The sequence below is a fragment of the Micromys minutus genome, assembly GCF_963924665.1.
Source record: "Micromys minutus genome assembly, chromosome: 13".
Classification (NCBI taxonomy): domain Eukaryota; kingdom Metazoa; phylum Chordata; class Mammalia; order Rodentia; family Muridae; genus Micromys; species Micromys minutus.
Genome location: NC_137982.1, coordinates 40,921,279 through 40,948,907, shown reverse-complemented (window position 1 = coordinate 40,948,907; position 27,629 = coordinate 40,921,279). Strand labels below are relative to the sequence as shown.

Sequence of the window (27,629 nt, the reverse complement as noted above, 5' to 3'; positions counted from 1 at the left end):
GTAGTATAAACTGTTGTCACTTAGCTGTTCAGAACATTTCCAGTTTGGGATTAAACACTTTATGTTCATTACATAAAAACAAAAAGCGACAAGCATGTCTCATCAACAATTATTTTTACAATGATAAAAGTTGCAAATTCAGTCCTAAGATCTTTATACGGTAGCAATGTGAATTAAAGGCCAGCAGCCTGATAAATAAATTCAGGGTCAATGTGCTACTCCAGAATGCTGCCAGAACCGTAAAATGTCCAAACATAAAATGCCCAGTGTGGCAGGGTTCACAGGGACAAGTGCTTTGTCAGTGTCTCTTTTATAAAGCCAGGCTTCTTGTCAGCATGTTTTCTAAATGCAATACTTCTTATTGCTTCTGAAATATGGCAGGGAAATTCGCAAAGCATAGCTCTGGATAAAGTATTACAGAAAGGATGAGAGCAATAATAAAACAATAGAGTCTATGGATTGAAATAAAATCACTAGATATTAGACACTTTAAAACAGGCTTATTAACATATAACTGAAATTCATGTGACTCACATCATCTCCCTATTTTCTTATCCAACATGGATTGTGAGAAGAGGCTCCAGGGAAGGCACGTTGTCCCAATGCAAGGGAATGACAAGGCAATGGGGTAAAAAGGCAAGCCAGAAGAAAGTGCACCTTTGTGAATGCACCTGGAGGGGGAGTGTAAAGGGATAACATCTCAAATATAAATTCAGAGAATCTAATAAAAAGATAAAAAAGATCAATAAAACTAGAAATATTACAATAAAAAAGAAAACGTGTAGACTATATTTAAATGTTACAATAAAAACTGATACCAATATTCACCAATACAAAAGCATGTCTTGAAAGAACAAAAACCCTATAGAGTGAAATGAAAAATGTTTGAACTTTTGATTTCAAGGACCTGCTGGCTAGTGTTTAGGCTGGGAGGCTGGTATGAGTCAAGCCATATCTCTCAGGTATGAGAGATCAAGGTGACATCAAGAGACAGGAGGACTTCTCGGGGACTTTAGCAGTGTGAAGACATTGAGGCAGGTTATAGACTGAAAATTACTGACATGTTAGCAATGGCCTGAAAGCAAATGCCAGGCGCAGGTAACAGAGGGAGTCGGGGCTACACACGTCACACTCTAAGATACAGCAGGGGAAATACATGCTTGGCAGTTTCAATGTAAATGGAAATAATTAGCACAGCACAAAAGTTAACTTACTTAAATACCACACCAACTTATTGGTAACAAATGCGAAAATTTCAAGTTTACGATGCAATCAGAAATTTATAATTGTCCAGGAACAGAAAGAGTTTCTGTGGCTAAGGAACAACATTTGGACACCCCAGTGTCTCTCAGTAATTTATATATATATATATATATATATGTTATATATATATATAATATATATTATACACTAAACATCATGATAACTAGAGAACCAACTATTAATTACTGAAAATTGTGTGTCCCCCCTGAAATCAATGTGAATCTAAACTGAAAATCATGAGGGAAAGAATAAAATCACCTACATTAACCACTTTTTAAAAACAGACAAAACCAAGGTAAAGCTCTTTAAATGATACTTCCATGTGAAAGTACATGTAAAAGCCAGTGTGGTAGTTATTGAATTAATAACAAACTTAATATTAAAAAAGATAAAAGTAAAATCATAAAAATAGCAATAAATCTAAAACTGTTTAGAAAGAAAGGATGCCCAAAATATATTAAATACCAGAAAGAAAAGCTTTCTAAGCTATATTCTCTGTAGGCAAAGTCTTCATGGAAAGACTTTATACAGAATAAAATGGAAAACCATTCTATTGATGAAATGCTGTACCTATCTAATTACTGTGGAGCTTTATGTTCTTTACCATTGTGCAGAAACACAAGACATCCTCAGCAATGAGGAAAACAGAGAGACATTCAGGAAAGGGGGTCTAAAGTGTTCACGTATCATTTTTGTAAGAGTAAATTAAGAATACATAATTTTAATAATGTAACTAACAGGGCTTACTTCAGGTTACCTACAAAAACCACAGGGAGTCTTCATTATGGTCCAGAGCTATCATCTCCTGGGAAGAAGACAGTTATAGTCCCAAATGGCAGTGTGTATCTACTAGGTACATTGGAATGTGCAGGCAACCACATAAGCCAGCTGTGATGTCAACAGGGCCTTGTTAGGCACAACATCTGAGATACCTGCTGTGTCATGTGTGAAAGGAGCTGCAGAAAGGTTGTGACAGCAGCAAGGCCAAGCAATTGGGTGGGAGAAGTTGGGTGGTGACTTGAGGACACCATTAGGACACCGTCACCCCTCATCTCACTGTAAATGAAGTGCAGGTTGGGTTGAAGGGTTAAATATTTTAAGGCGGTGAAAATCTTTACAAGACTATAGGTTTATTATAAAATGGTTGCAATACAATGTCCTGATATTAAACAAACAAAAGAACAAAAACCACCTCAAACAACAACAACACAATTGTACAAAGTTTATAGCCCAAAGAAAACTGGAATTGGGTGTGGAAAACACAAAAAAATTCAAGACCCAGTATTTTAGACAGTTTTTAGGAGGAAGGAAAATTTGTGATGAAGAATAATCGATGTGTTTGAGCATTTGATTTCAATAAAGATTACCCATGAGCTTGTAACGTGTTAACATCATTGAAGTATGAGAGAAAAAAAAGCTGGGAATGCACAAGTGAAAAAAAAAATAACAGGTCAGTGTAAAGTCGGACATTTTATTTAATATTCTTGACCATGTTGTGAGAGGTGGATTAATTTTACTTTTGTTTTTTTCAGGGCAAGGAAATAGAGATACAGAAAGATGTTAAACCCCTCCTTGTCACATGGCTGGGAAGCTGCTCAACTGGAGGAGTGACTGGGTGCTCTGTGTCTAGTTTCCTGGCTGAGTCACACTTGTCAGTCATCTGTCAGGAAGCACGTGTGCCGAGACCAGGCAAGGAGTAATTTCCTTTGTTAGCACTTGAAGGAAATGTTGAGGACATGTCTTTGATAGCTAATATCAACCATCAGTTTCATCATATCTGGCATCAACTAAAACCCAAGCAGCTTGGGAAATGTTGAGGATTTTTTTTCTTGATTGGATCATTTGAGGTAGGAAGACCCACTCAAGTCTGGGTTACACCTTCTGATGGCAGCCCAGATAAAAGGACACAGAAGGGAGATTTTGTTGTTTTGCTCGAATGTTTTCAGTCTCAATGGCATGTTTATCTGTTCTCTGGAATTAGAATTCATTGGGATTCCTACAAATACTGAAGATCAACTGAGACCTCCAGCCTCATGGACTGAACAATGTTAGATTCTTGACTTTTCCTGAAGGGGACAGACAGTGTTGAACTTGCCAGATCATAGCCTGTAAATCAGTTTGATAAATTCCCTTTTAATACATTAAAGATTCATTATGTCAGTTTGGTTCTTCCACAGAACAGGGACTGATACGCTGAACTTCTACTGTGATCTGGTTCATTGTCAGATATAATAAACATTTAACACATTCTTAGATGGTGATTATGACTCAAAAGAGTCCCCAAGCTTCAGTAGCAAGTTAAACTTTATGGAAGGCAAACTTGAACAATTTTTTTCTGAAATGTCTACAACGTCAACACTAAACACTTCAATTTAGTTCAAAAATGTAATGGTGTGTCCTGTTAATCTCTGTGAGGACAAAGTAATCTTAAATTTCACTTTCTTTTTTAAAATTTATTAATCTTTTTTTACATTTCAAATGTTTCCCCCTTCCAAGTCTCTCCTCCATGGACCCCACAGGCCATCCCCTTCTCCTTGGCTCACCACTTTCAAGAAGGCAAGATTTTTTTTTTTTTTTTAACCCTGACACAGCAGCCGCCTTGCTATTTATTCTGGATGTGTTATAAAAAATCAACTGTTTAGTACTTGAAAAATTGATTTAGAATTGAGTTGGGAAAGCAATGAGATAAATTCTATTAAATCTAAATTTATGACCTATAACCAAGTTTGGATTTGTATGCAAAAAAAGATACCATTAGACATAGCATAGGCTCAGATCCATTAGCAGGAATACATTTTATATAATCTTAATATTTGCATATATTTCAGCTAATAAGAAAATTCATCTCTCCAAGCATTTAAAGTGCACCTGTTATGCCAAATATGTAACCAATTTGAGTCTTTTATATTCTTACGTGCGTATTATCAAGAAATAGATAATAAAATGAAGGAGCAAGTGTCCAACCCAATCTTGGCATAAATCAAAATTCTTCTCTCAACGAGGGAGGGCAAGGGAATGAAATGAGAGCCAGTGGAAGCCACAACAGCATAAAAATGATCCCCTGGCATCTATCCATCCCACATAGGAGCAGACTGCCTCTTAAATCCCTCACCCATTATTTTACTGACATCAAAGACATCCCGGTGTTGAATGGGTACTTGTAACTTTCCCCGATTCCACCCCTGCATCCATCTGGACTGAAATTTATTTGTCCACGAGGCTGTGTCTCTTCGGTGTAGAGGACCAGCTCTGCTCTCTTTCTTACGTCTTCTCTAATTAGACTTAATATTATTTTTTTTACCAGATATCAGACAACAACTTACAAATGAAATAGCCCAGGAGACGAAGAAAATAAGATGCAAACTAAATTGCACAAATTAGTAGCTCACCTAAGTTGTTTATATCCCAGCCTTTAGAACCTGTAATTTATTAACTTACAGGAAAACAGAAGAGTTTTTGCTGATGCGATGGAGAAAATGATCTTGATATGGGGTGATTTCCTAGATTTTTTCCTATGGTTAAATTGCAGTCCCTAAGAACTTCATATGTGAAAGAGAGATACAAGATATTAACAGAGTAAGGACAGAAGGGAAGCAAGAAAAGAGAGTGGAGAGAGATAAATAGACAGACAGATAATAGAAAGGAGGGCAGAGGAAGAGAGCAGGGTAGGAAGAAAAAGAAGGAGAGGGATTTTGGAGGGAGGGAGAAGAGTGGGAAGCAAAAGGAGGAGGAGAAGTGATTCTATTTATCTATCTATATCTATCTATCTATCTATCTATCTATCTATCTATCTATCTATCTATCTATCTATCTATCTATCTATCTATCTATCGAGAGTTTGGTTTTGCACTGTTGGAGGCAAAAGTAAAACAGGCCAGATCTGGCTTCCAGAAGTCAGAAAAAGCAGGGTAAAAAAGCTCCTGTAAAGCTTCTCGTAGGAGCTTCACCTAGAAGGCACCTTGACTTCTGCAGTGAGTCTCTGTGGGATGCAGGACTCCTAAGACTACAAGATAAAATTTTCCTAGTGTTTGTGACAAAACAACAGGAAATGGTGTGGTTTCTTTTAAAATTCTTCTCCGAAACATTTCATTGCCACCTGTGTTTCTCCTCCCTTCACTCCTCACAGTTAAACACCCACTACTTCCAACATTTCCATATTCACTGTTCTCATTCCCTTTCAGGAAACTATGTAGACATGACATAGCCTAGCATTATTTAGGAATAGGGACCTTCTATAGAGAATACCCCCCCCCCCATGAGCTTGGCTTGTGGGCAATCCCTTGCTGCATTTTCTTAATATATAAGGCCCGAGCCCACTGCGGGTGGTGTTAGGCACAGACAGGTGATACTGGAGTATAGAGAAAGCAGGTTTTGGCAGCAACCTTGTAAGCAGTATTTCTCTATGGGCTCTGCATTCTTTCTTGCCTACAGGTTCTTGTCCTGATTTCTCTGGATGATGGACTACACACTGTAAGATAAAACAAGCCCTTTCCTCTTCAAGTTGACTTTCTTGTTAAGGTGATTATCTAGCAATATAAATATTAATTATGACAGAAAGTAACATAATTGTTCATTGTACACATATAGATATCTGTCTAGTAAGAGCACACACACACACACAGAGAAAGAGAGAGAGACAGAGAGACACTGAGACACAGAGAGAGACAGAGAGAAAGTAAAAGGGAGAGAGAGACAGAGAGAAAGAGGGGGGGAGGGAGAGAGAACTGGGTTAAATGTCAATTCAATGTGTCCTGTATGCCTGTAGCAATAAATTGCTGTATAGATTTTTTCATGACTTCCAGTTGGAAAGCAATTGTGAATGAACAGAATTTAAGAAGAAATGTGATAATAATTAGAATGAAAATACTGCAAATTTGGGCATATTTGAGAATTTAATTACACTCCTATTAAACATTTTAAATTAATTGCTTAGCTTAGAGAATTGGCCTGTTTAAAAAAATCAATAAATGGACACAATGATTTAAATTTCAATTCAAAGGTCAAATAAGTTGAGCCATTACATGCTTGTGGATGGTTTATAATTCTTAGCATAAGTTTCGATGTTATATTTTTCTTGACTTAAACAATGAAACTTCTCATACCACGATAAGCTGTCCGTTAATGAGTGACTGCTATATGCTTATAATTTTCTTTGCATTATACACTGATTCCCATATTTCATAAGGATTTTATTTCTGTCTTTCTGATGTCACAATGCACAAAAGATTAAAATCAAGTGCTGGGGGAAACATTTCAATGATAAAGTACCTTTTGGTGTAAGAATGAAGACCCACATTTTTTTTCTTACTCAAACACATGCATGTATGAGCCAAGCATTTGGAGGAATGCTTGGAAAAAACGATTTCCACAATTTCCAAGGCCTTTGCTCACAAGAAGTCACAGTGACCATGACTATATGCACAAGACCTGTGCAAAACCCAATCAGTCAAAATTCTGGCATGAATGAAGGAAGGCCTCAGGAAGCCCTGCCCACAGCTGAGGAGGTATGTGTAGTTCCTGGCTGCTTAGAGGAGTGCTGGTTTCTTTCAGGATGTGGCCACTTGTAGGTTGCCCATGTTCCAGGGGGTGGTCCTGTATAGACACACAGTATTGCTAATGGACTGAGTGTGTTTGTGTTTCCATAACACTGCTGGAATTCTGGGAGGAAGAATAGGGCTGTGCTGGTGTGAGTTTGACCAAAAGTGTGTGTGTGTGTGTGTGTGTGTGTGTGTGTGTGTGTGTGTGTTATGTAGGTGGCTTTGTTCAAAGCACATTGCACACAGGTGAAAGCTAAATTATTCTTAAAATCCTGTGTATTCCCAACTATAATCCAAACAATGAAAGGGCAGACAGGTGAACCCCTCCTGATGACTAACCAGATAAGCATTTTAATGAACTCTGGGTTCCTAGAGAGATATTTCTCAAACCAAGCAACAAACTGTCAGCTGATGATGACATCTGGAAAGCTCATACATGGCGACCATCAAACATACATGCGCCCACATACAAGCTTGCAGTAATACACTCTACACACACATACACATGTGTATACAATAGAAACAAATACAAAGTGACTGAAACCTCCTTACACTTCTGCATATGATTCTCTGTAATGGTATTTGCTCTGAAATGTTATATTTACCTTTCCAAGTAGATTTTTATTCAAGGATATGAATTCTCCCTGCTTCACGTATATCTGCATATTTATCCTTTGTAGATATTGATTTTAGTTTAATCTGAGGTAGACCAGAGGGAAAGCAGTGCACTGAGTCTCTGAAGTAATGAGTGGCTTCCTTTTTCTTTCTCACAAGCTCGAGTCTAGAAGTGTAGAGCTCAGGAGGTTGTTCAGTTGCATTGCTTTGGTTATTAGAAAGATTACACTAATGAAAGGTTATGTTTGGAACCAGGCAAGCAGGAAACAGATGGGTTTTATTGTAAGGTGGAGAAAATGAAGAGCAGGAGTCATGGCTTTCATTTCCTAGTGATTTCTTCTGCTCCATGGATGAAGGGTAGAATGATGCTTTTCTTTGCCTTTGACTTGAATCTGCCTACTCCTACCACTGAGAGAATTTGATACTCTGGCCTTACAGGGCCATCAATTATTGGCCAGTCAGCACTATGGGGACAAAGTAGTAATCATTGTATTTAGTCATGCTTTTCTTGGAAAGAGAAGGAAAGACAGATACTGAAAACATCCTCTAGAAATATAGTATTGTAAGAAGTGTTAATCTGACCTTATTTCTAAAACTAGAAATAAAACAATTTGTGCCATTTTATTGCTGGCTCCCGAGTTAAGAGGGAAAAAAAGCTCAGATGGCCATCCTGCTAAAGAAGCCAGCTTCTCTGAAGATATTCCACATACAGTAACCATTATATAAGTTATTTTGAGGAAATTGGTGGCATATACTGTAAACCTTTGACAACACCTCAAACTACACTGACATGCATATAAAAATAAATTTAAATGAATACAGTCCAATATGATGAAGGAATTAAAATGTCACAGATAGTCTAGTAGCAACGCAATTTTTTCCCCACTTAACTCAGATAACGGGTCTTAAACTACACTTCTAAGTCAGGCATGATGGAACATGTTATATCTCAGTGTTTGGGAGGTTAAGTCAGTGATTGATTCTGATACCTAGGATATTATTATGGAATTTTTTTACCTTCCATTATATACAGAGAGCACATTTATTCCCAGTGTTACCATCTTGCATCAGCATGTAGTTCACTCTAGACAAAATTTAGAAGTCTGTATCCATCAGTCTTGGATGGACCTACTTTGGAAAGATTGATTACTAGGCTGTAGCCTTCTTCTTTCCACCCATAATTTGTGATTTCTAGTTTGACCTTAAATCAATTGTTTAATGTTTTTTTTAAACTTTTGTTCCTTACCTGTATAATGAGACCTAACAATTTCCCGTGGAGACTATATGCAATCTTATAAAATGAAAATCGTCAATGTAGTGTCTTTCATACAGTAAACTAAATGCTTTTTTTTGTCTTCTGACCATCCAAGTGTTATTATACATATAAGTGTATACCCTACATAAAGATATATAAATTCATAAATTTATAAAAGGTGTGGTGTCAAAGATACATAGGTCTATGGTGGTAAATAAGAAAACACCAACATTGGTATGTAGCAAACACAGGACTTGGTTCTTTCTTATTTATAGTTGCTGTTTTCATTTCATTTCTTAAGGAACGTATCCAATGTTTCAATCTATCATGATTCTCAAACCAAAGAGGATGCAGGTATAAAATATTGGGTAGCATAAAGTTAGGATTACAGCAAGGAAAAATTCTACACATATGACTATACTGTAGAAAATATGAGTAAATTATTTGGTAAATGAATATGACATTAAAAAATTGTTTGACTGTCACTAGGTAAGAAACCAAGTTGGTACAAACAAAAACTGCAAAAGTCATATGAAAAAAGATTCAAAGAGAAGACAAGGATGTCACATTTGAAGGATGGGTCATGCTTCCTCCAAATGATTTTTCTTGTTCTCTCCTGCTCTATACATTTTAAGAATCATAAAAATCACTATAATAGTACAAAAGTATTGCTCACGTGCTTCAATTTCCACAGTCCCATAAGCAGGTGAATTTCACCTTTGTCCTAAATTAGACAAGATGTCACTATGTACACTCCACTTTAATTCTATTTGACCTGTAGCTACCCACTTAAGAGAAGTGCATGCCATTGTTTATAGATGATTCACCATATATTGTTTGCTTTGATATCTGCTAAGTAATCATGTGCTTAAAATGTTACATTATAAAGAAAGTATCTCCTAAGTAAAGAGATGTTGCTGTATGTAATTAGTTTGGCTATAAACATTATTTCTATGAAAAAATACTATGATTTAAATTAATTTCTATATTGTTTTCCTATGGTCTATGTTCTAGACAAATCTCAGAATTCATATCACTCAACATTTTCATTTATTACTGAGTTTCTTCCTTGTAGATGAAACTTCTTCCCTACTTTGTTTCTTACATAGTATACAAACTGCTACTTCATTGAAATTCTCCTAAAATTTTCAGAGTCTTATCTCTTCAAATTATGCTCCTTTGTGTAACTTCTGAGAAGGTGTTTGTCTTTTTAATATTTCTTATGGCTAGCAATTGAATCTTTAGAAAGAGGAAGACATATGTTCACCTCAACCATAAAGGGATTGTGGGAAAATCTGATTATGATGAAAAGAAAATATTACGCCTTTTGAATAGATTAAAGTATTTCCCTGTACTAGTGTGTTTAGGATCTCTAGAATACAGAGAAAATAACATTTTTCGCAAACATATGTCATTGGTAGGTGGAATGACCTCTCCATATTAACATAAAATGTGCTTTTCCTAGAACAAATGAGCATCTCTTACAGGCTTGGAAAAACTTATACACCGTTTGTACTGAGCTGTTTTGTTTTGGTGTCCAGACCACTATCGGCATTTGTCATGATTAAGTTTGATCTTGTGGCCAAATTAAAGAAGAGCTTATAAAAAGGCACTGTTTATTCTGCATGTAGTTTCAAAGCCTCTGTCCACCCTAATGAGGAAATCTGGGTGAAACTGAGAAGTTTCATATCAGCATCAGGAAATGGAAAAATGACATAAAAGAAGGGCTCATGGAAAGACAGGTCTCACTCACATTTCCATGGACCTATTTCTGCTACTAGACTCTACTTCCAAGTTTTCATTCCTTCTGATAATTCGAAGACTCTGTCAAGGGATTGATACATCCACCAGCTCAGAACCTCTGTGATCTAACCTAAGTCTCAGAAAGCTTTGTGACAGAACTCAGCTATATATTTCAAATCTGCTCTCAGCTAAATCAAGTTGATCTAATGAATCAAAAAAAGAAGCATTCAGAGATGAGAAGTTGTTATGTAATAAAGATGAGACTGAGCTAATGTGGAGTTTGCATAAACATCTTCCTGTAAAGCCCATGCTTAAAGCTGTCAGAATATAGGCAGAAATTAGCAGTCTAGTTATTTACTTTCTAGTACCTTGAGCAATGTCTGTGATAAGAGCATATAAGACCAGTAGGAATCTCATCCCTTTTCAGATATTTCCCAATTCTTTATTTTTACTTAACTTTCACCTCTCAGTTAAGAAGAGAATATGAAATTTATTCTGGTGAAGCATATGAAGGAGGTTCTAAGTCCCAAAACTATGTGTCTCATTAGCTTATTGTGATATTTGTATGGTAACATTTTCCTCAAGGAATAACACATTTCCTTTGAAAAGTAAAATGTACTCCAATCAATTTTTGTCTTAGAGAAATCCAGTCTCTTAATTTGAAAAATAAACTTTTAAATGATTAGAGGTTTTAATCTAAAAATTTTTCTCTCTCAAGTTCACAAACTTCACTGTACTTTGATATTTTTTCCCTTTGAACTTAATGACTGATAGACTTAGTTAAAGCAGGAAAGGAGTGCTGATTCCTGTGATTTCTTTGTTGTACACAATTTGGAAAAGCTGGGCAATCAGGAGAAAATTAGCACAAACACACACACACACAAACACACACACTTAAACATGCAGTATTGCTTTTAAAGCCTCTGTTATTCTGGAAGCCATCTCAGTCTTTGAAAGCACTAATGTGCTCAGGAGAACTCTACACAAAGCATTGAGCATATCCAACCCAGTATGGCTATTGTATTAGCTCCTCTTGGATAGAATGACAGAACTACGAATGGAATGCAGAACTATACAGAATCCCCTGTGGGATATTACTTTTCTTAAAAGCTGTAGATTGTTATAGAAAAATAAGAGGTAATTGGCATCCTGTACCAGTGTGTGCATTGTCAAGATTGCACTGTGATTATTCTTGGATGTGGGGAAAGTGGTAATATGTGTAAAATAAATCTTAGATATTTTAACTTAAAACAAACCTGTTTATAAATTAACAAAATAATTTATATTATTTTTAAATAAAATTTTTATGCAATATATTTTGATAGCATTTACCCCTTTGCCAACTCTTCCTAGATCTTACTCAGTTTCCTATCCACCCAATTTTATAATTTTCTCTCTATTTCTCTTAAAAACGAAAAAAGAATTAAAAGCAAAGCCAAAGAAGAACAAAATAAAAACTATAAATCCCCAAAAAACTACAAATTACAAAAATGACAAACCAAATAAAAATAAAAGTTCTAAAAGACACACACACACACACACACACACACACACACAGAGAGAGAGAGAGAGAGAGAGAGAGAGAGAGACAGAGAGAGAGAGAGAGAGAGAGACAATAACACCACAGCAAATGAAGCAAAACCAAACAAATACCAAAACTGAAACCAAAACAAACAAAAGCAAAATACACAACCTCCTAAATGTTCATAACCACACCACTGAGTTCACTGTGTATTTGTCAACTACCTCTGGCATCAGGTTTGCTCTAGAGTGCAAGTGATATACACTGGGACAATTAAAAAAATTACTATTTCCTTGTCAGCATGTATCAAATTGCTGATAACGTTACATCACTCCAATGAATCAACTTCTAATTAATCAGGTGATGAAGAAATCTACCCTGATACGCTTAACATGACCTACATTCCCTTTGCATTCAGCTGCAGGTTGTAATTTCAACAGAAATCTATGATGTCAGAGTCTTAATGCTACAGTGGTATTAACCACAGCCTAATGAGTGGAAATGGGTCGATAGTCTCCCCTGCTTAGGGTAAACGTGGAAGACAAAGTTACTAAATCACACTTGCCCTTAATTTAGTATTAAAACTATGGCATTTGGGTTGTCTTCCTTCTCTGCTTCCATGCCTAATCCTCAAAGTAGGCAATAACATGGGAGACTCCTGGTTTTACAGGAAAAATATATCAATGTTACTGTTTAGATGGATTTTAATCCTACTTTCTGCCATGCCTATTCAGACAGGTCCACTTATGAACACCTTATTTAATTAACACACTCAGTAAAGGGTTTCTGGATTCATGGTATTTAAACTCATGTATAGTATAAGACAAAAGAATAAAGGCTGAGAAGTGGAGAATGAAGTACAAAAAGCAGTAAAAATTATCATATATTGGATTTCATACATCTCCATGTAAAGTCTTCATATGAACACTAGTTTGTATATTTTAACTAGTACGTATTGATTTTTTTTTTTCCTTCAAAATCCTTGAGGGGATCTCTTCAACTTGGTTTGCTTCCCACCGTATTAGGGCATTGCCCCAAATGGGGAACTTATTCTGTAAAGCTAAGCCTCTGCTTTGTTATCTTTTCCAAAGCTATTTTTAATATTTAAGATACTTACTAATAATTGTGTCTTTTAACTGTTTGCTAACACAATACCACCTATCTCATAAATTACTGATCTGTAGGTTAATCATCTCTAGCATGGTTTCATATCAATAATCTCAATTTCATCTGTTTTTAAACTGACAACACACATTCTAATTACAATGGGTGGCCAGTGACCAGAAATACGCCTTATAAGTCTTTCTTTGAGCATGTAGCAAGTAAAAACTATTTGTAGAAGGCAGAAGCAGGTGTTTTTCTAACAGTTAGTGGCAAATTTATCCAAACAGTTTTGTAAAGTGGGTTATAAAATTTTTATTATTACTTGGAACTAAAATTTTTTCAAAAAGCAAACTGTTGTTTCAGATTAAAATAGCCAGCTTAGAACAAACAGAGATACTCTGAATTACCTTAAAGTAACATTACAAAATTCAGTGCCAACCTTTCAGTTACTTTCATTGTTTCTTTTTTGTTTTGGTTGTTGTTTTTGTTCTTTACAGAAAGTAAGTCTTAAACTCTGTAATAGCAGTTATTAAAAAAAAAAAAAAAAACCAGGAAAGCTGTGTGGAAGTTAAAACTAAAGATTGTAGAGAAACTAGAAACAAATATCAAGCTTGTGAAAATGCGATTCTCCCACAATAAAATCCAATTTATAATCAGATTTTGGCATGTCCAATTATGGGGGGAAATGCATATAGTACATGTGCAGGGGAAAATCAAAGCTGAAAAAAAATCTTTGCTTGGAAACTAAACCCAGGAAATGGTGGGCTTCCTACCAAAGATAAATTTGCCAGTTTTTTGTTTTTTTTCATGTTCTTATATAGTCACAGAGTGCTGTTAGAAACATCTTGCTAATTAAACGTTTCATACGCAGTCTTGTCCTTATCACCCTTCTCAGCTCGGTAGTTCTGGGAGTTAAGTACTGAGAGAAGATGCAAACCTAATATGTGTGCCTGTGCACGCTATGGTGGCCCACACCTATCTTTACTTAGAGGACCATGGACTCAGAAGCAGCACTCTCCTTGGTTTGTGACAATAGTGTTTGATGGCTATCCCAGAATACAGTTGGATTGCATGCTTGCTAAGTTGTGGAACTGTGAAAGGTAGCCTGGTTCCTGGATGAGCTAAGGCTAGAAACCCCGGGTACAAGACTCCTGTAGCTAGCCACAGCCCCCCATAGGGTTGTGGCCATCAGTCACTTAGGGCAATGCCCCAAGCCCCACCACAGTTAGAAGAAGTGACCATGTAGGCTCAAGATTGATCTCCATGATAATGAGTTACCTGAAAGCTTGGAGGGCTTAGTCAATAAGCTTCCTTCCCAGACACTCCACCCTGAAAAAGATATTTATTTCATTTCAGCCCCACCTGGAGAAGTAGGGTATGGTTTTACTCCTCCACTTTCTGCCACGACAATAAATGCCTTAAAACCATGGATTGTCTCGTTTTATCGGGAGCCATGAAGAAGGTCTTCGCCTATAGAGTTGCCATCTAATCTCCGGTAGAAGACCTCTCTGCGCTCCAAGCCACAAAAGCCCATCGGACAAGCCCAAGATCAAGCCAGCCACCACCTTCAAGCCCAAGACTCTCCCCAGAACTCCTCCCTTTCCCCCACACCCCTGGCCTGGGCCAGATCCAGCCCACAACCCCCCATTCTGTTCTCAGCTCTTCCACTGCATCCACTGGTGCCCGAGTGTCCCAGAGGCTGAGAACCAGATGACCCCGACCATGTCTCAGATCCGGGGACCCCCGCACCTCACCTTTATCCCCACCTCCAGAGCAGTGTTCTGCGGTTTTCCTAAGGCCCTACACTCATCTGGCGAATAAGCAGCTGAGCTCTGTGGCAGCACACTATGACAGAGTAGAGGCAGGACCCCACAACCCTACACTAAGTAAAGAAAATCAGGCACATACCCTTAAATCACACTCATTATCAGTGCAAGGTATGGATACTATCTGATAACCTCCATGAACTTGGCTGCCTACGAGAAAGAGTCACAGGAGAAATTAAAACCTCAGAATATGTGTGTGTGTCTCTCTCTCTCTCTGTGTGTGTGTGTGTGTGTGTGTGTGTGAGAGAGAGAGAGAGAGAGAGAGAGAGAGAGAGAGAGAGATGGCACCCAACTATGGATAATCTATGAAGCTTCATTCTTTTTTGAGATACCTTTTTCGATTTCACCCATGTTACTTCTAAAATACACCATTCGCATTCATATATTGTGGTGGCTTGGATAAGATATCTTTTTGTAAGTATGAGCATCTGAATACTTATTCTGTAAGTATTATTCTCTGGGTGGCTATTTGAGGGAGATTAGAATGTATGGCTTTGTTGGAAGAGGTACATTGATGGAGGCAGTTTGAGGTTTCGATTTGTGCTAGATCTCTCTGCTTCCTGTTACTGTTCAGGATGGAAGTTCCCAGGGCTCCAGATAGAGACTCCAATTCACTGCAACCATAAGCCTCAAATCAACTTTGTTTTCTATAAGTTGCCTTGGTCATTTTTTATTCCATTATTAAAAACATTATCAACCAAACAAACACTTCACAGCTCCCACGGACTAAAACACCAACCATTGAGCACACACGAAGAGACCCATGGCTCCAGCTGCATATGTAGCTGAAGATAGCAGTGTCTGGCATCAATGGGAGGAGAAGGCTTTGGTCTAGGGAGGGTGAGTTTTCCCAGTGTAGGGGAAAGCCAAGGCACTGAGGTGGAGAGGGTGATTATGAGTAAGGGTACCTTTGTGAAGATAAGTGGAGGGGGAGGGAGGATGGGAGAGAAGTAGGGGAAGGGGATATTTCAAATGTAAATTTACAGAGAGTATCTAATAAAACAATAAAATAAAAAATAGGATTAACCAATACCTTAATTCTTCTGTTACCAAAACTTAAAAAAGCCAGCAATGCTTGCATTTCCCCCCCCCCCCATTTTCTTATTTCTCACCAATTTGTGTCTAGTCTCAAAGTTTTCCAGTTATGAAATTGTCAGAAATGACACTAAATATAGTAAGAATTCAACAAACCCTGAGTTACATTCTTGTTGTTTAATCAGCACACATAAAGTCATGTGATGTTTTATTTAATGCTAAGGGCCCTCACATGAACACATAAGCGTGAACTTGGGAATGGGGATGTACTTAGGACATGTACACACATAGGATGTAGTGAAACTTGGGTTCAGTGGGGTAGACAGTAGGATGCGGTGGGGCCAGGTAAGACATGTGAACTGGACTAAGAGAGCCGACAGCAGGCCCGGGTTGGGTGGGTGGAGACTAGTTCTAGCATGGCTAGATCAGAGAAGATAGAGAGACCAGAAACATTGTACAGATAGCTCTACCAGCCCTTCTCACAGTCTTTTGAGTCCCATTTATACCCCCTCCTAACATCATGTGTCCTCCACAGGGCCTTGTCTCAGCACATGTTTTTTTCTCAGCACATGAGCCTGATTTAGCAAAATTCCATGGAGTCTGTATCAGCTAATATCACTCTGACAATCTGCCTGAGTCTGTGGAAGTACCAAGAAGCCGTCAGCAACAGTACCAGAGGGTTTTGGTCATGATAAATGGAGTTTAAGTATGCATGTAAGGCAGATCAATACATGCATGTCGTTAGTGAAGAATTCTTCGTCAAGCCTCCTTTCACATATTGGCTGTAGCAAAGCATCCTCTCACCTGTGTCTGCTTCAGTGAAATGTTTCTTCATGTGTCTGCTTCAACAAAACACCCTTGACTCATGTCTGCTTCAGGAAAACACTCCTTCACATGTTTGCCCAGTAGAACACCATCTGACGTAACTGGCTTTCCAAAGAACCCTTAATGTTCCACCTCATCTCAGCCTTCTAAGTGTTAGCATTACAGAGGTGGGCAACCATACCAGGCACCCCTTTTGTTTCTTTCCTCTTAATCTGTTTTCCTCTTCATGATTTTCTTGCCTCACTTCTGATGCCTTGCATCATTTCATGAGCACACTGTCTTTTGCTTCCTCTTAACTACTTGACTGAGTTCTGCCTTGCTTAGTTTAAAAGCAAATGATCTGGTCTCCAGCTAAATACATTACTTCCTCAATTCTGAGTCAGAAGTCCTTCTACCTTTCACTTCATGTGAGTGGATCAAAGACAGGGAAACAGAGGCCAACAAAATGACAGGAGGTATACTGGGACTTCAGGCTGGGGGTATGTAGAACATCCTGAGACTTGCTATCAGTTACCATTGGTGACAAAAGAGTAGAAGCTGTCATAAGATTGAAAATATGTTCTCAGAACGTTTGCAGCCCAACTATGTCAACATGTTGACAAGGTCCAGAGTGGCCGTGGGTGCTTTGTGGCGGTTTAAATGAGACTGGATGCCATAGGCTCAAAGATGTGACCATTTTGTCACTGGGAAGTGGAAGTATTTGCAAGGACTAGAAGGTCTTGTCATCTTAGAAGTACTCACTGAAGGTGAACATCTAAATTTTCCAAAGCTCAAGCCTACACCAGAGTCTCTTTCTTCATGCTGCCCATAGGTCCAGATGTAGAACTCTTAGGAACGTCTACAGCAACATGTCTGCCTGCATGCTGCTATGCTTGCTGCCATGATGACAATGGACCAAACCTCTGGAACTGTAATCAAGCCTTTACAGGAATTAAGTGCTTCCCTTTGCAGGAGTTGCTGTGGTCAGGGTGTGTCTTCACAGCAATAGAACACCAAGGCCAAGGTTCCTCCAGAGGAAAGATTGGAGTCACTGTGGCTAAAGTTGGTGCAGAGTTTAGTCTGTGGTAGTAATGTGATGCTGACACCAAGAATAACAGAAGATTTTTTCACTTAAAGTGCTAGAATAATTATAATGGAAAGGGGGCACTTAATAGCTTTCTGCAACTACAGAGAGCATAGAAATTTAATTTGAACTGAAGAGTATGCCTGTGAAAAGTGAGGATGGTGTTAACAACAGAAAAACATATCTAATCAGGTAGATAATTCTCTCTGGTAAAGAGGCTCCTGGAACATTGCTATTTTGAAATTTAAACATACAGGGAAACTTACAACTGTGATATTCTTACCTTGCTCTCTGGGAGCATAATGACAGTAATTACTACGCTATAATATTATCACTATTAAACACTAGTGTTTATATGAAAGATCAATTATTATGCAGGACTTAATATGTGGCAGTTACAAATGTGGTCACCTTACATTTATGGGTATCTCTATCCTCAGAGCAATGCTGTGAAAAAAACTTGACTACCATCTTACTTTTATTAGGCAATGGCTAGAGTTGTGCATTGGCTCAATATCAACACTTCCTAAAGGCAAGAAGCAGAATTGTAACCCACAGTGCTGGTGTTAAAGTTTATGTTTGACCAGTGAAGGTAAGCCCATTTATCATTTCTCATCTCCAGAGCAATGTGATGTAGACTTCACAATGCTTATGTGACTCTGGTCAACTGAAGAAACTTCACACACATCAAGAATGGTCAGAGTCCTAGAAAAAAGGAAGCTATTTCAGAGGTATTTCATAAATTAGAAAGCAATGGTGAGAGATTAGGTTGGAAGGAAGAGGGATTAAAGGAGAAAGGGAGGGAGGGAGAGAGAGAGAGAAGAGAGAGAGATTAGAAAATCATTTACAAATAGTTTCTAACTCCTATAAAAATTTGTAACTTCAAGTAACAAGAATGTTAAGATTGTATTCATAAATGCAAATTCATATAGTCACCCTGGAATTCCTTTTCATATATACCCTAGAAGAATAATCCTGTCAGAATTGTCTTGCTGACATTAAATCTTAACACAAATATTTGCATGAATGTTTGTCAGACTATCTTATTATTACAACAGAACAATGAGCTATATCATTGTGATGTCATAAATACCAGTTGTTATGAGCATGACCCATAGCTCTTTGAACAGCTAAATTAGTTTTGATCAAGAATATGAAAAAATACTGAAAAATGTGGACACACAGGAACTATTTCTGTTTTACAGAAGGGAAGGTGAACAAACTACAAAACACATATGCTGTGCACACGGGTTAGGGTTAGTCAGGTTCACTGAGAGAAAAGGAAATAGTTAACAACAAAGACAGGATCAAGAAGCTGTGGTTAGTTAGACTGGAGTGACAAAGTAAATGAAAGGCAAAATGAGGAATGCTTAAGAGATGATTTATTGCTTGTATTTAGAAGGCTGGACTCTGGGAGCTACAGATACTTGTTTTGAATAAAAAATGGCCAGTGATGATTAGATTTCTTTTTGGAAAAAAGTAGAAATTTCTGAGATACAGGCACATGCCTTCCAAATTCCATTTCTCTGAAATTTTGGAGCCAAAGATTAACAGTTGTCCAGTTCTGTATGATGGAATGATGATGAATCTTGGGATGATTTCAACTCCAGAATGAGTCAGTGGCTGAAAGTGGACATGCTCACACAACTTCATCCCTAAAAATAAATGTCTTGTATTCCTGCAGGACACCGTGGATGCTATCAATCAGAGAAGTCTTGGCTCTCATGGGGTATTACATTTTTAATGAACACCTTGGGACAAAGCAGCACTGAGAAAGTTCTACCCACTGTCTTGCTGGTGGATTTCTATTATCATCTGCTGCATTGTTTGTGTTCCAACGGTGACTCTTTCTGGATTTTTTCCTAGCAGAGAAAGAGCTACCTTTTACCCTTTGCCCTCTGAAGTATTCAGAGGCATGCCTCTGTGTGCAGGAGAAGCATAAGCAAAGCTAGAAAAGAGAGCTAAGAAAAGTTTGCAAATGCAACTGAGAACCTTTACTAATATGAAAGGACTCCCTATGATATTTCTATTTCCAGGAATAGACCCATTTCACTAGAGCAGTTGCATAGACACGCAAAACTTCAAAAATACCAAACAGAAACATCGTTAGGGGAGCTTTAACTTTACAAAACTTTTTTTCATTGATTTTCTGACATATTTAATTTCATAGCTGGCTATTCACAGGCTTTTCATTATCTGTGTATATGGCTTGGAAGTTAGTTAATATAAATCTGAATTCTTATGTCAGTATTGACTTAAAGGAAGCAAATCCCACGTACTGCCGCTGTTGAAGTTGTAACACATTAAGTCCTTTAATCATGACTCTGTTAATCTAAACCTTAGGTACTTTGAAATATAAAGTTGACCCGCAACTAAGTTCAACACAGTTATGCTTTAATTTATAGATTAAAAAGAAAAATAATAATTGGTGTCTGAAATTTTTTATATCCAACCTAACCTTATTAAATTTCTGACAAACACCAAACATGTGACTGGAAGGTATATTATTATTCCATGTCTTAAAACACACTAAACTTGTGACATCATTAGTAAATCTAGTAATTACCATGTAATACCATCTACAACAATTTATCCCAACATGGGGGAAGATGCCATTGGATCTTGCCAAGAGAGTAAATGGTTCCCAAAATGAATTCTCATACTGTGCTTATTTTATATTATGTGCACACCCAAAGCACTCTGGGAATTAAATACATTTCAGCAATCAGACACATTCAGGCAATGCAGAAATATTTTGTATCCAATTAGAAAAACATGACAGAAAAGGTTGGACTTGAGAATTTTTCAAAAAAGAGCAGCGAGAAATGATAAGTTCATAAAGACATACCAGCCATGGTGAGGGAGCTAGACTCATAGAGGAGACGCATTAACACTGGGTAAAAGCCAAACATAAGATAACTGCTTCTTTTTGGGTGTTTACAGCATATGTGATTATGTTCCCTTTTAGACAACTTATTTTAATTTTAGGAAAAACATGAAACACACTGTGAAAAGCTATGTCTATCTGTCTGTCATCTATCTATCTATCTATCTATCTATCTATCTATCTATCTATCTATCTATCTATCTATCATCTATCTATCATCTATCTATCTATCTATCTATCTATCTATCTATCTATCTATCTATCTATCTATCTATCTACATACTTACCTACCTATCTTCACAAAACAACCAAGCATTTACCAAGATGTGCTTCCAAATGCACATGCTACTTTTAGTTTGCCATATTAGGGCTGTCCAAGAAAGAGAAGTTAACACTGGGAATAAGCTGAGCTCAAGGGAGGGGGCTTCTAGGGTTTTGTTTGAGACTTTTATGGGTAACTCACTACAGGGTCTCTGTTTCTGTACTTTAAGATGTTGAACTAAGCAGCAATAAAGTTATATTTTAACATAATAACTTTTCATTATTTTGGCAATGGTTTAAGTGGTACAACTGCAGTAGTGGGAAATTGCCTTATGTAATTCTCTTTTCTAGAGTAGTGGTTCTCAACCTGTGGACTCTCACCCTTTTGACAAACCCTATCTTCAAGAATATTCACATTATGATGAATAACATTAGCAGAATTACAGCTATGAAATAAAAACATAAACAAATTTAGGTTGATAATAACCACAGCATGAGAAAGAGGTGTATTAGGGGCTTGTAGAGTCATGTAGGTTGGGACCACTGCCCTAAACTATTTTCACGTCATCACTGAAGGTCCCAAAATGTTATATGCCATTAAACACGAACTCATTGCCTCTTCATGTATCAAAACTAACACAAAGAATTTTATTTGATGACTTTAAGAAAACGAAATGCTTGCCACTTTCATCTCCTAATTATTATTGCTCATTGTGTTTTTGCTGATACAAATGGAAAAAGCCTCTGGGGGGTAAAATTTGCAAGAGATGGACTCCAATGGAGACAGGTAATGTTTTTAAATCTGCAATTTGCAGTAGAAAAACTCACTATAGACATTTATCATATTCTTTGGAACAAATATCTGTTCTTTTGTCTTGGCTTTTGGCCTTGAAATCTTCTGCAGTACACTGATGAACACTGTTTACGGTATTGCCGAAGAACCTGGGGTGGAGAGTGGTACTGGGAATCATGGTGGTAGAGGCTTGCTCAGAAATGAAATGAAAAAATAAAAAGATGGATCCATTCTGGCCCCTTAGTCCTTCTGCATAGGGGAGAGCGGCTGCAACCTGAATTCTACCAGAGAAACCCTAGTGAAATGCACAACTAGTTTCAGGCATAGATAATAAAAGGAAAGCTGTGAAAGTCCTAAGTTTAATTGTACACGTGGAAGATGTAAAATAGTAAAAATAAGGACAGTTAATCGGTTAACAACTTTGAGATTTACCAATGAAAAATATTATGTATCCTCCATATATATTTAGTATATGACTATATTGAATGCACAATATATTTAAGATTTATGTTAATTTTTAATAGTTATGCTAATATATAGTTATATATTTTAATATAACAACAATAATAACAACAATAATAAGCCTGATTATTACAAATCCCAAGTGGTTACCCTTAAGGAGCCCATTCAAGCTACTTAATACTCCACCCTTCTGAGAATAAATAGATTCTTCTTGTTGTGGCATGTTCTGTCTCAAAACTTTCTCCAGTAGCTAACAACAACATGGGCTGAGCAGAAAAACACAAAATTCCCTTTCCCCAAGATTTTTCTCTAAAGTTTTCCTCTGCTCTAGCTTGCACAGACATTCTACCAAGCCTTACTGCTGGAGGCTGTGGAACTTGTCCCAGAGCTTGGACCTGCTTTGCCTAACACTGTTACCATTTTTATAAACCTGTTTGTTCCAGAGATCCCAAAGTTTCAGGGGTAGCCTGTGTAAGGAACTATGACATCACCTTTCCCTCAATGGCCAGGGACACCTCTGCCATGTTATACAGCATCACTATTCTGGTAGGCAGAGTTCTATAACCCATTTTCATTGGTTATAAGACATGAGGAGGGACTGTTTCCATAGGAGGAAGGATGGGGATCTCTGTTCCAGCTGGTATCTGAGGCAGGTTACTCCAATCCAGCCTGTAGCTTCTGGGGAACATACTGAAGTGAAGCAGTAGTGTCAGAATTGGGTGGAGTCTGGGGGATGCCCAGTGGAGTTAGGGTAATAGAAGGGCTGTCTGTAATCGGGAAGAATGCAGTGGTATCAGAAAATGGAAAAGAAAACACCTAACATAATTGTATATAGACCACGTAACCACATGGAATAAATCCGTGATCTAGACAAGGCTTTCTTGGATCTGAAAAGGGTGAAGTTTGCGAACACCCTGCGCAGGATGAGCATGTCAACCGAATGAACCGATTTCTTTTAAAGAAATGAGAAAAAGCAAATTACAACTTAATTAAACTTCATAGGGTGACTTGAATAATTTCAAAAGACTGGATAGGATACAAATAAAGAAGGACATAGTAATTATATTAAGTCCTATCTCACAGATTGTTAATCAAAAATCTTAGAGCTATATTGTCATGTGCTTATTGTCAACCCTGCCTTGTAAATTATAGACTCCTTGCTATCAAATAGACCTCACCAGTGGACTCCTTTAATAACACACTGATGAGTCTCTTTGTATGTGTGCATGTGTGTGTGTGTGTGTGTGTGTACGTGTGCGTGCGTGCGTGTGTGTGTGTGTGTGTGTGTGTGTGTGTGTGTGGTGTCTATGAGAGGGGAGAGACAGAGAGCGCCCAGGAGAGAGAACATCAAATTGAACTTCTTCCATTAAGCTTAATAGTTTTCAAGTAGAAAAAACAAAACTGTTATGTTGGAGTTTTTAATTTTTTTTCAAGTTTAAGATCCAGAATTCTGGGCTGGACTGACCAGCAGGGACAGAACGTTTGTAAATAACAGCAGATTACCTATGAAGGTGGTCTTTCTCTGAAAAAGCAGAACGGCATAAAGGCTGCAATCCTGCTCTTGGTAATCACAGGAGACAGTAGGCACCTGTGCTGACATTTTCCAGGAACTGATTCTGAAGCAGTGGCTCCCGTGATCATTAGAGAATGTGGACTTTCATTTTTCAGAAACTCAAGGGAAGCTGCACCTAAAACATGCCCAATCCTGGATGAAAGAAACCCCATTCCATCCAAAAGCCAGACTGTGTCTTCACTGCAAGCATGGGCAGTTTGCCACATTGCAGCCATGTGAAAATCTGACTGATATTTAAAAAAGGATCTAGTTCTTAGCTGATGTATTGATACAAAGAAGACAAAACATTCCAGTATCAATTGAAGAAGCATATTTAAAGTGAAGAGATATTTAAACATACAATGCAGAGTTCCTGATTTCTGCCCCCAATATTTTCCACTCATGTTTATATTGTCTAAAACTATCAACAGGTGTCATTTCATTTTTTAAAAAAATCAGTAACTCGGAAAAATGTTGAAGCAAATATTTTACTTGTCCTTTGACACTTTAACACAAAATTTTAGAATGTTTCGAACAACCAACAACTCGTCAGTGACCAAACTGAGCTCTGGCAAAAATAAACTGTCTTTCAGTTCGGCATCAGCTGGCTAAATTTAAACCCCCATCATGCAATGATAAAGTGTCCTTGCCTTTCCACCGTGTCTGGGGAGAGTCCCTTACACTGTCACTCCCAAGACTCTTCAGTCTCTTAACATCCAAACACAACACAACACGACCAAATTAAGGTGTTTATGGGCAATGGAAGACAAAGAAAAAAAATTGAAAGTGTATCTAGGGCATGATATCTTCCAAGTGCTGTCTAGGCATCCTCTGTTTGAGTTTGCAGCTGCCATAATTAGGGCTGGCAGATTTAACCAACAGCGCTCTCCTTAATTCTTAAAAGCATGTAAGAACCTGATTCTTTAATCCTCAACTCCAGTAAGACTCCCAGAGGACATAAGCCCACAGTGAGAGCAAGAACCACAAAATCAAACTATGGCTGAGAAGCAAGAACTTTCCACCTTTTCTCTGAGTATGTTGAAACCCTTGAAAATATGTCAGCCTCTTAGTGTTCTTTATCCAGTTTCATGAAATATCATTCATATTTCTTATTCTGTAATATTTTAACTTGGTGCACATAAGAGACAAAGTGTTTTCAGTTTCCCCTCTGGCTGTAAATTTTAGGATAACTTTTTACTCGTGCCTGGTTAGTAAGGTCATTATTCTTTAATATTAAACATAAAAATAATTGATTGGAAAGAGATTAAGATATGAGGTCCTAAATTTCATATTCAACAATGCTAAGCACAATTCTAAGAACAAATCCAACCTGATCATATTCCTCTATATGATGACAATTGTCTTTCAGTCTTCACTGCTCCTCAGTAAGAGCAGAACATTTTAGAACCTTGGCATGCACATGACTATATTACACATACCTTTGTACCAGAATTGACCCAGTCTCCGTAGAAATGCTGGATGGGTTTGTAACTCTTCACTTGGAAGGCTCCTCCCTGTTTGATATACAGCACTTTTCCCAGTCCCCTGAAAGCAACTAACAGAGTGGAGACCAGCTCCACCGACGAGTCTATGAAGCAAGTAGACAGGGCTGCTGAATTTATTTTAGCCCTGTGTCCAAAGGATGCAACCTAGCACCTATTTTTAGGAACTGAGCTCTGTATAGGTGGGGCTTGAGTCAACCACTCTTTTCAGAAGTGAGTCTCTGAGGTCATACTGCTTAGTACTGTCCTGGGCAATGTCTCCATGGCTCTTACACATGGGCTGTCACTCAGACTCCTTTCCACAGCCACTAAAAACTTCCCAACACAGTCTGAGAAATAAATTATGAGAGAAGTGTGGTTTTTAAAGCCTTCAGTTGCTTTCATTTAGAAGATACTTTTACTCATTTAAGTGTAAAGGATTTGAAAACAACAGATAAAAATAGTAAATCTTATTTATTCTGTTGGGATAGTGATAATTAACTTTGGATAATTTTTTTTGGAAGGAAAATTATATATGAAGTATGCATTCCCTGTGTGCAATGGGCTGGCAAGGAAATTGGGATCCTCCTACCTTAGCTTCTATAGGTTGGGATATAGGAGGATAACCTGGGATCAACACAGTTTTTTTTAAGCAATGTTCATAATCTTGATATTTAAAACAATGATTGTTTTTTAAGTTTTCACTCATAAAGCAAAGCCATGCTGTAGGGTTTAGAGGGGAAATGAGTATTATTCATTTGTTTATTGGTGGTAGACGGGAATGAAGACAGGGGTAAGAGGCTCTATAGAGAGAATAAGAACCATACACATAAATATTGGCCCTAAATTATTTGACACAAATTTGAGCAGGCAGTATGTGCACCATATGCGCACCTAAGAGAATTCTCTTACATACCTTTGCCACCATACCACTTTCTCAGAACATCCTGCTAGGCCAAATGGACACAGAAATTGGTTAATGTTATCCTGCCACCATCTAACACATTCTAAGCACAAAGAATCCTGTTCACCAACCTCACACCTCTTCTATAACTTCCCCAGAGTTCTTTCCTGTGTCTATTTAGCTGGATTCACAACAAAACCAAAGGAAATTTCCCTGCCACTTGAAAGCATCTTACTTTTACACTGTCAATGGCATTCAAAATGCAAGTACATTTACAATTGTATTATGCCCAAGGAAAATAAGCATATATGATTTTTATATTATACTGTTAGTTTTTATTTATAAGTAGTATGATTAGTAACATTGAAACTTATTAACTGTACAAAAGTTTATCCAAAGGTCTTTAATATTCCACAAGATTTTCTAGCACAATCTACTTCAAGCTTTACAGACCAATATGAATGGTCCCTGCTAGGCATGAGGTCATCTGAAATTTCAATTATTAATATTTAATGATATTTTCATATTAGGTTCCTTACTTGTACTAACTACTGCTCAAGTACCCAGTCATCACCTGTGCCATGTGTCTCTGCATTGAGGATGTATTTTATCACTTGGGTCTCAGCACAGCTTTATACAAACTGAGTTCTGTTACCTGGACAAGTTGGACATTCAAGCATATTCTGATATGTTCATCTTTGGATTAAATTAGAGTAAGTTCAAGAATCTTTATATGGTTGTTACCAAGATTAACTGAGACAGAACGTTAATTATTGCATTTACAATATGACTACTCCAACATAATATTTCACATAAAATCATGTTAATGTCCCATTTTATAAGAAATAGACAGTATATCTAAAATTATATGTTATGAGACTGATTCTAATATATAAATGAGATAAACTTCATTAAGTTTTTATTCTTAATTTATTATTAATGATACTGTTTTACAATAAGGTAAATTGCTCAAATATCTGATCTCAGGCTTTGACATCTCTTAGTCAAATGAACTCTTTTTTATTTTAATGACTAGTTTCTTGATTTGATTCTTGAGATTTCATTCACAATGTTTCTGGTTTAAATACTTATACAGCCCATGAAAAAGCAGCGATTAAAAGAAATACAGTGAGCCTAATTTGAATACTTTACAATGTATATCTGTATTGAGGTATTGCATAGTATCCATTCATATGTAGAGCTTTCATAATTATATGCACTGGTTAAAATAGTTAAAATCATCGAATTCAACTTTTTAAAATGAGCCATTACATATACCACCCGAAGTGGTTATAGATGGTAGATAAGGATGTGAATTGGACTTCACATGATTTACCATCAGGAAAATGCAAGTAACAGCAGTGATGTCTGACTAACTAACTGTTAGAAAGATTGATATATCCAGTACGTGAAAACAGCAAATATCGACACAGGCCCAGTGCGCTGGGATGTTCACTTACTCCCCGTATCAATGCAAAATGAAGAGCACTGTGGAAGATCC

At 37.4% G+C, this 27,629-nt stretch overlaps 1 protein-coding gene across 2 annotated transcripts in view; it reads right to left on the bottom strand.

Annotated features, from left to right (window-relative positions):
• XIRP2 (xin actin binding repeat containing 2) overlaps positions 1-25,326 on the bottom strand; it is an 81,795-nt gene extending 56,469 nt beyond the window's left edge. Inside the window, exon 1 of one of the 2 annotated variants that reach the window (XM_080927731.1) lies at positions 25,183-25,326. The gene's annotated coding sequence lies outside the window, so the exon portion shown is untranslated. The remainder of the gene's footprint in view (positions 1-25,182) is intronic. The other variant, XM_080927732.1, reaches the window with a different exon arrangement.
• Positions 25,327-27,629: the final 2,303 nt, after the last annotated feature.